Here is a 9,204-nt window from a genome sequence, read left to right on the forward strand (position 1 = left end):
TTTTCAAGGTGTGGTGGTTTGAATAGGACTGGTCCCTATAGGCTCCATACTTGGTCATTAGGGAGTGGGGCTACTTGAGAGGGATTAAGAGACTTGGCCTTATTGGAGTAGGTGTGTGTTAGAGGAGTAGGCCTTGTTAGAGGAAGTGCGTCATGGGATGGGCTTTGGGTTTCAGAAACCCAAGCCAGTTCGAGTGTCTCTTTCTTCCTGCTGTCTATGGATCCAGATGTAGAACTCTCAGATTCTTCTCTTGCACTATGTCTGTCTGCATGCCGCCATGCTTTCTGCCATGATGATTATGAACTAAACCTCTGAAACTGTGAGCCAGCCCCAATTAAATGCTTTCTTTTATAAGAATTGCCATGATTGTGGTGTCTTTTCACAGCAATAACGTGCTGACCAAGACACACAGAGAACTGAATATGAGTATAACACAAGAGTATAGTATATCTTAAGCTTATATACCAATTGACAATAGAGGCTTATTAAGGTTAAGGTAATGTGCCAATTGACAATAAGCTTATATTATGTACTATTAGACAGTAATTTTTTGTTCTAAATCTGAGAAATTGGAGTTGAAGAAGAATTTTAAAAATTCCATGATTTGCCAGAAATGGCAGGAGTATGCTTTTAATCTTGATTCTGGTTCAGTGTTCTTTTCTAAACTAACCTGCCACCACACACATATCATACAGAATTACACATACTTGTATCTATAGCTATATTGTGTATACATGATACATAAGTTACCAAAAAGCAAATTTCACAAAATAGCAGTCCATCAACCATTTGAATCCCACTCAGATGTGAAGAACACAACTCTTTACCTATATTGTTTTAATGAGTACTAGATTCTTCTCTCTTTGGAAAACACATGTTTCGTGCATGAGTAATTCAGGACTGGCCACCCTGTTCTAGCTTCCCAGTCTATAGGAAAGACTTCATGGATTCTATCACCTTCATTGGGATGTTCTGTGTCACAGACTTTCCAGGAGGGCTTGAGTGGATATTCATGGTAAGAAAGTTATATTTAACGTGCGAACTCTCAACCCTGGGGACTCTTGTGGCTCAGCTGCCAAAATGTCAACTGAGACGCTTTTCTGCATGCCACAGAGGCTTCTTTATGCTCAGAAGAGAGCTCCGATTTTGCTGAGACTTGGCAGCCGCTCCCGTAAGCTGGAGCCACTCAGGGAAAAAGCTGTGTTTCTGTGCATAGGCAGGACCCTCTCTTCAACACGAGGTTCTGTTGCAAGCTGTGTGGAACAAGTCGTCACGGCAGCCTTAATTTTCTCAACCTTGTTGTTGGTTCTTTGCAGTAACTACAGACTCCACATCAAAACGGTAGGACCCAGAGATGATTGGAAAGCAAGGGTACATCTGTCAGTCACCACAAACATCTAAGCTAGTACATTATGCTCTCTCCCGAAGCAGGAAAACAGTAACAAATGCATGACATCCACTGATTTCTCAAAGAACACCACACGCCATAAATAGCATATACAGGACCAAAAAAACATCGCTACTCTATTAGTTTGCTATTGAATGATGCTTTCTTTGCCCATTGTGGAAAAGGAAAAAAAATCAAACAAGTTTGGAGATCCAAATTTGTAAATTCTGGCCTCAACTCTGCCAAAAATGATATAGCATCTTGTCAAACTTCATCCCCTTCTCTGGAAGACAAAAGCCGTATCTTTCCAGAAGAATGAAAAGGACAGGGACCCTGAAACACCTGCAACTATACCTTGACTTTGAAGACAGTCAACAAGTATGAATTCACCTCTGCCTTTTCTTTTAAGTTTTCAAAGGCTGGGCGATAGCTCGGGTGACTTGTGTCTCTGTGGAACTGCTTTGATTTCTTTATTTGTGGGAATACATTGTTTTGAAATATTAAGCTAGTTGTTTTTATTCTAAGTAAATCCCTAATAGTTCCTGGAGTGTTTATAGCCATAGTTTAAGAGTACTCATAGCCAGCATTACTGACCTCCAAGAAAACAATGCGAGGGAGAGAAAAGATTTCTCAAATTTGTAGTTTCACTTAAGAAGCCAAACAAGGAGAATCACAGTGGCATGAGTGAAGAAAGATGAGGGTATGAAAGAAAGAATTCTTGCAAGACTGGGGCTTGGGCCATTGTAAACCTGGAATGAAAGTGGGGACAGATGGAAACGTGAAGGCTTAGTGAGACTAAAGAGAAGGCAGCATGGGAAGGTTCTACACAGTATAACTGGTAAAGCCCAAGTCAATGTTGCCAATATGGCAGGACAACAGAAGTCATACTTGAAGAGATGAGCGGGAGTGCTGGGATGAGCATGGGGAACCTTGACTACTTTAACAAGCTGAGCATCCTCAAGGCTCAAAACGGAGATGGGATTGAATAGAAATGTTTTGTGCCTAGAGTGACTATACTCATGTTGAGAATATCCTAGGTGGTAGCCACTTTGTGATCAAAGCCATAGTGGAAATATATAGCTAGTGGGGCATCATGCTTTCAAACACAGATGTATTATGAGCATAGAGTTGGGCAGGGAGTCAAATGTGGTGGATACAGATAGAGACGCTCAAACTTTCAGACCATGTGAAGGAGGTTCTAAAGTGCAGTCCATGGACTGACATGCCTAACTCCTCAACCCAACGTCATTGATCATGTTTTCTCCTGCCCCAGCTTCCATGGAAGGAATGCCCTGAGCAGGACAGCAGAGTCCTCATGTGGCTCAAGGTTATGCCTCAGAGGAGGAGGGGAGCTGAAGTGATAAATCCCAATTAACTGGATATCAGAAAGTACACTTCTTTTAGAATGACAAGGAACTTTCCTTCTCTGACTACTTGATTGGTTGGGTGTAAATTTATACATGCTCCAAATATAAGCCTTTACCTCCTAAGCTTTTCCACAGAAGGGTCCTTGTAATCTTTGACATAGCATGTCATGCCATGTATTGTGAGCATCCTGGTTGTCTATCTGCCTTACTAACATGAAGGAACCTAAGGCCAGTGTTCAATGCTGCTGGCTTTCCACATCTTAGCTAGTACTTGGCACATGACAAATGCTCAATAAATATTTATAGGATTATTTAATGGCTGTGCCTTTTTAAAAATAGCTGGCAAGAATCTTTTGCATAAACAAACCATACACAACTACATCTATGAACAAATACATAAAAGAGAAGAGACAGGGTGCAAATCGAACCAGAGGCCCATATTAGGAAGGCTGAGTTGAACAGGGCAAATTGACCATTTTGTTTGTGAAGTCCACTGATTCCTAGAAATCATACGGCCTGGCAAAGTTCCTAGAAATCATAGCATTCTTGATAGAACAGGATCACATAGCGCTGTGTTAAATTTAATACGATGGTCACAAACTCTGTGCTAAATTAGATGCTCGGTTATACTCTACTGTAGACCAGAATTGTAGGAGTAAACAGTGCAATGCATCTTATTCTTAATATTCAGGATGTTTTGCTTTTTAAACATGTGCTTCCCAAGACACAGTAAGCATGCTGATGGTAATGATGTTGAGAATTTGAGAATACTCAAACGGATACCAGTTGGTGTATTTTAATGAGTAAATGCAGGATATTACAAACCGTAGTGCTTTGGGCAAGGCGAGATAGGCATCAGACAGCCAGGTGAGCCTTGAAGAGCAGCATGAAGCAACAGCGCAGGCAGAACCCGGTTACAGCAAGAAGTAGAGGCGGTTTCAGGATCATCGAGGCTAGAGATATAGGGACATTAGTTGGATCGTTTTCAAGTTTGGTGTGGCAAAACACTAACTCAAGAAGGAACTGTTTGAAAGCTTCCTGCTATACTCAGGGTGGCTGTCCTTCTATGGATTTATGTCATTGGGGTTTAGCTAATGTCACAGATGGGAAAACAAAATTTTCATTAAAAATATATACTTTTATACACACACACACAGACACAGACACAGACACAGACACAGACACACACAGACACACAGACACACACACACACACACACACACACACACACACACACACACACACGGGCAGGGGAGGGAGAAAGCTCTTAGCAGCATGAACTTCCAGCTGCTTTGTAGCTCAGCTCCAGAAAGTCCAACCATCGGTGTGTGTGATGCCTGTGGGGCTCAGACAGTCAGCCTATCCGTGTGTACAGTGCCTGTGAGGTTCAGACAGAGCTATTGTCTAGACCATCAGCACAGCACACACAGAAATGGCTTTCCACTTTCTGTCATCAATAACGAGACAATTGTATTAAGCTAGTCTTAGTTTTCAGTTGTGCTTCCTAGTTTTGATAAAGCCACACAAGTTCATGAACATTTGTAAGATGAAAGTAGTCTGAAGCTGTCTAAGGGGAGAGGAGGACTAATGGGGTGGGGCAAGAGCTGGTAGGGCAGAGGCCTACGGGAGGCAGTATGTCCAACATACAATATGTGCTGGCATCAAAAAATATTAAAATAAATAAAATTTTAAAAGAAAACGTGTAATGCATTGGCACTTTGGCTTTTCCCCTAGTCTCATTTCTTTGTTTTTGTTTTTGTTATTCTAAGACAGATCCTCACTCTACAGTCCAGGCTGGCCCAGAACTTACTCTGTAGCCCAGGTTAGTCTCAAAGTCACAGGCGAACTTCCTGACTTGACCCCTCAAGTTCTGCGGTTACAGGCAATGAGTCACCATGTCTGGGTACTTCTTTTGATTCTAGACTTTGTCTGTGCCAACAAGCTGAGGATTTCTGCAGACAAGGAAGTTTTCTTTCACGGTAGCTCACTCCCATTGCGTCACACAATAGGGATAATCCTAGTCTTACGACTTAGGGGAAGGGCTTCCAGGCCTTCCTGATAAGAATTGATATACATATGGCAAACTTCCTCGGGCATTTAAGAACAAGGCATTATTAAATAGCGTGATCTGCTTAGGTTTTAAGAGTTTAACTTACTTGGTCCAGAGCCCTGGTTATATCATTTGCTCATTAGTGACACGGGGCTAGTGGTCCATTTATCTTGTTAAAAGTTAGATTCAGGCCAGTCTGAAGTGGGTTGCACTCAGGCCCAGCCTGGTGCTATGGTGAGGGTGTCATGTCAGACAACGTTCATGGTGACAGTGTTCGATTATGTGGGGGAACGTGGACAATATTAAGGAAACTACTCAGTACCCTGTACATGACCCAATATGAAGAAGCTCACATGATGGGCACTGGAGCACTCCGACTTACCATGTGTGCCTCTGCGATGGGGGACATGGAGGGGCAGACAGACCCCCTTGGCTTACCTCCATGAAGAAACTCAAGGCCCAAAATATCCCTGTCTTCATTAACCGCATGTGCTAGCTGGGAGCTCTGAGGACTGGGGTGGCGAATGAGATCATTCTTGACTGAACAGGAGCTGTCCTCACTTAGCCTGGGTCTCACTTCTATGCTTATATATAATACGTGCAAACAATTAAAGTTCACCCTTTCAACCCCTACACTTCACCAAGTTAGATTCATTATCCATGAAAGGGTCATGCAAAGCAAACTTGCCCCATACTGAGAACCAAGCCCAGGTAAATAGACACAGCTCCTGGTCTAATGACTGGGGATATGGTCTCCTATGTGGTCCTTGCTAGCCTGGCCAGGAACCTTGGCTTCCAAGTGCTGGGACTAAAGGTGTATGCCACCAGCCCTGTGATTGTTTGCTTGTTTTATGCTATTATTTCATAAACTAGTCAATGTCTATATGCATACAGGTGGTCTCAAACATTTACTCATATTTTTAGAAATAGCACAGAAAGGTCTTTCTTGTACATGAGATTTGGGGGGGGGGGGGTGGATAGAGGTCACAAATGTACTTGGGTGCATGAAGAACCATTGAGAGAGTACCAGAAGGAAGGCTGTGTGGGACCCTGGGTGAGTGCCAGTCAATCAGGACATTTATCTGGAAACCACCCTATAATTTGGAAGTGGAGCTGGACGCCAAGGTGGGAAAGGGTGGGGTAGTTTGGGGCTTTTGGTGTCCCTAACCACTTGAACTCCCTTCCCCCTGTGAGTGCATGACCAGGTCAACAATGAAGTAGGCACCCACCCCACCTTCTTGGCTCTATCTTCTCCATCTCCAAGAATCACAAACAAAATGGAAGGAAGGAAAAGACACAATGGGCAAAATGTTAAGGAACATTTGCCTTTCGGAGTCCCTGGCAGCGAACAGGGTTTTCTGTGAGGAGCACAAATCATGTGGACATTTAACCTATCATAAGATCTCAAGTTTTCACTAAAGCTTCACAGGACTCAAATGGGCCTCGTTCACTCTGCCTGTTTTGTAGAAAGTGAAGTCCACAGAAGAGATGGAAACAATCAAGAGATGAGAACGGGGGTGGGGGGGGAGTGCTGGGATTTAGCTCAGTGGTAGAGCTATTGCCTAGCAAGCGCAAGGCCCTGGGTTCGGTCCCCAGCTCCAAAAAAAAGAAAAAAGAAAAAAAAAAAGAGATGAGAACGTGGAGGAGTCTTGGGGGAGGGGTCAGCAAAGAAAGTGTGCAAAGAGCTGAGCAGTGTGGCCGAACCCTGCACTTTTCACTTCCATGCTGTCCATAGGGAAAACCATGTCTGGGTCAGATGAGCTTCTCTAGAACCAAGAGTCAGAGAGATAGGCAGGGAGACAGATATTCAGTACTTCTAACATACTGTCTTACCTAATTGTGAATGGAGGACGGTCCTATAATTGGCTGTCAACATCCTACACAGGCAAGATGGTGGTGTTGAAAGACCAGTGAGCCAATGGGTCCTAATTTTCATCTGAAGTCTTTTTTTTTTCTTTTTTTCGGAGCTGGGGACCGAACCCAGGGCCTTGTGGTTGCTAGGCAAGTGCTCTACCACTGAGCCAAATCCCCAACCCCTTTCATCTGAAGTCTTGAGAGTCAGGAACATTCTTTTTCCTTCATGACTACCATCAGGTGAAAGGGGAGTCTGTTAGCCCAGCAGCAAGAATCCAGGCTCTCTCCAACTCTTTGACTTACTAAGGCTCTCCTTGGGGGGGTCTGTACTGACCTGGAGAGAGTAATCTGCTTTATGCCACGCCCTAATCCAAAAGACAATCTCTCCCAAAGCAGCTATAGATACCTGGGAAGTGAGGGTTAGCTAGCTCTCTGGGTGTCACAACTGCCTATGGGAGATGGAGGATTTTCAAATGGAGATGTTTCAAAAACCAGAGCTTGGAAGTGATGAAGTCAGAGGAGATAGACTTATTGGTCCTTTAGCTATGCACATTTAATATGTGTTGAAGCAGCTGGGTAAAGGATGTCAGGGTCCTTACCTCTTAGTGATTTGCATAAACTTACCCCTGCCTCTGGCCAACCCAACTGCAGAGGTTGGAAAGTGGCCAAGTAGGGCTTCTGGAATGTAGACACCAACATCATTACTTATTGTCAAGTGCTCTCTGTATTCTCAAATAAATCAGGGAGCTGTGTTGAGTGAACAACATAGATTATGAAACGACCCTGCTAACTTGCTGATATGATTAATAATAATTAAACACAAGAAACTGATGAAATACAGAATCTAGCTGCTAAGACTTTTGCATGTTGAAGCTGTTTTCTTTTTCCTCCTAAGTAATAAGTTTTCCATTGCAGACCATTGAGAATCTCAAATGCTTTTGACCCCCGCCCCCCGCAGAGCTCCCAGGGACTAAACCACCAGCCAAAGGGTACACATGGGTCCCATGGCTCCAGCTGCCTATGCAGCAGAGGATTACTTTATCTGGCATCAGTGGGAGGGAAGGCCCTTAGTCCTATGAAGGCTAGATGACCCAGCATAGGGGAATGCTAGGGCGGCGAGGCAAGAGTAGGGAAGTGGGTGGGGGAGCACCCTCACAGAAGCCTTAAAAGACAGCATATAATATAATATAACGTAATATAATAATATAATATATAATAATTTCTAGGATATACAAGGTTTATTGTGTGCTATAGTTTAGATCGCAGATGTCCCCAAAAGGTCCATGTCTTAGAAACTTGCCTATAGTGCCATTGCTGAGTGGTAGAATACTGGGACCCTGGCTATGTCCTGCTTTTCCATAAAGTAAATGACTTTGCTTAACCATATCTCACCAACCACCAGACCATGGATAGAAACTCTGAGCCAAAATAGACATTTCCTAATTTTAAGTTGATTTGCTTATATTTGACATAATGACTGGTGCTAACTGTGACAGAATTTCTTTTAAAGATTTTATAGTTGAGTTGGATTTTATATAGTCTGGTCCAGTATTCTAAAGGCCAGCTGTTGAGATACGTATATATATATATATATATATATATATATATATATATATATATATACATATATATATATATATATATAGACAGATAGATAGATAGATAGATAGATAGATAGATAGATAGATAGATAGATAGATAGATATAGATATAGATATCAGTGGCTCTCAACCTATGGGCCATGAGCAGTCTGGGCTCTGAGATTTGGCAACAAAAGGTCATTAAACAGCTTATCAGTTGTTGGGGTTGTATATCAGATGTTTACATTATGATTCATAGGAGTAGCAAAATTAGAGTTATAACATAGCAATAGAATAATTATATGGCCAAGGGTCATCAAAACATGAGGAGAAGAACTGAATTAAAGGGTCTCAGCTCTAGGAAAATTGAGAAACATGGCTGTATGTGATCACAGGACAGCAAACAACGATCACAAAGGTTTGGCAGGAGTAAAAAATGTCTGAGCACGCGGTGACTGAAGAGTAATTGGAAATCGAGCTTGCAATAAATCCAAAGCGGAGCGCTCATCCTTGCTGCATGTTTGACTTCACAGTGGCCTTGGTTCTGTACACACGGTATGTGCACTTTGTACCGTTTGCTGCTAGACCACCCAGTGCAGATGAACTGTGCCTGAAACATCTCAGCTCAGACCTGAGACTATTAATGTTGTAAACTACAGTGTTGTGGTGCATAAAACGCTTTCTGCCCTTAAAGAGACAAGATGTTTTAATTATGGAAAGCAAAGAGTTCATTCTTTCTCATTGTCATTTCTCAGCATGTAAATATCAATCGATGTGATATGTGTATCATGTTTGAATTGTTAACTTGAGTTTCAGTTAAAAAAATTACATAAATTTTGGTGTGCGATAAAGACAGCCTTTTCAATAATTTCTGAAATGGTCTTAAATATGCACTTTGTGATAGATATTTATGAAAAGTGACATCATTAGCCTTGCTGTTATAAAATCACAGTATACATCCATTCT

The sequence above is a fragment of the Rattus norvegicus genome, chromosome 18 (assembly GCF_036323735.1).
Source record: "Rattus norvegicus strain BN/NHsdMcwi chromosome 18, GRCr8, whole genome shotgun sequence".
NCBI lineage: Eukaryota > Metazoa > Chordata > Mammalia > Rodentia > Muridae > Rattus > Rattus norvegicus.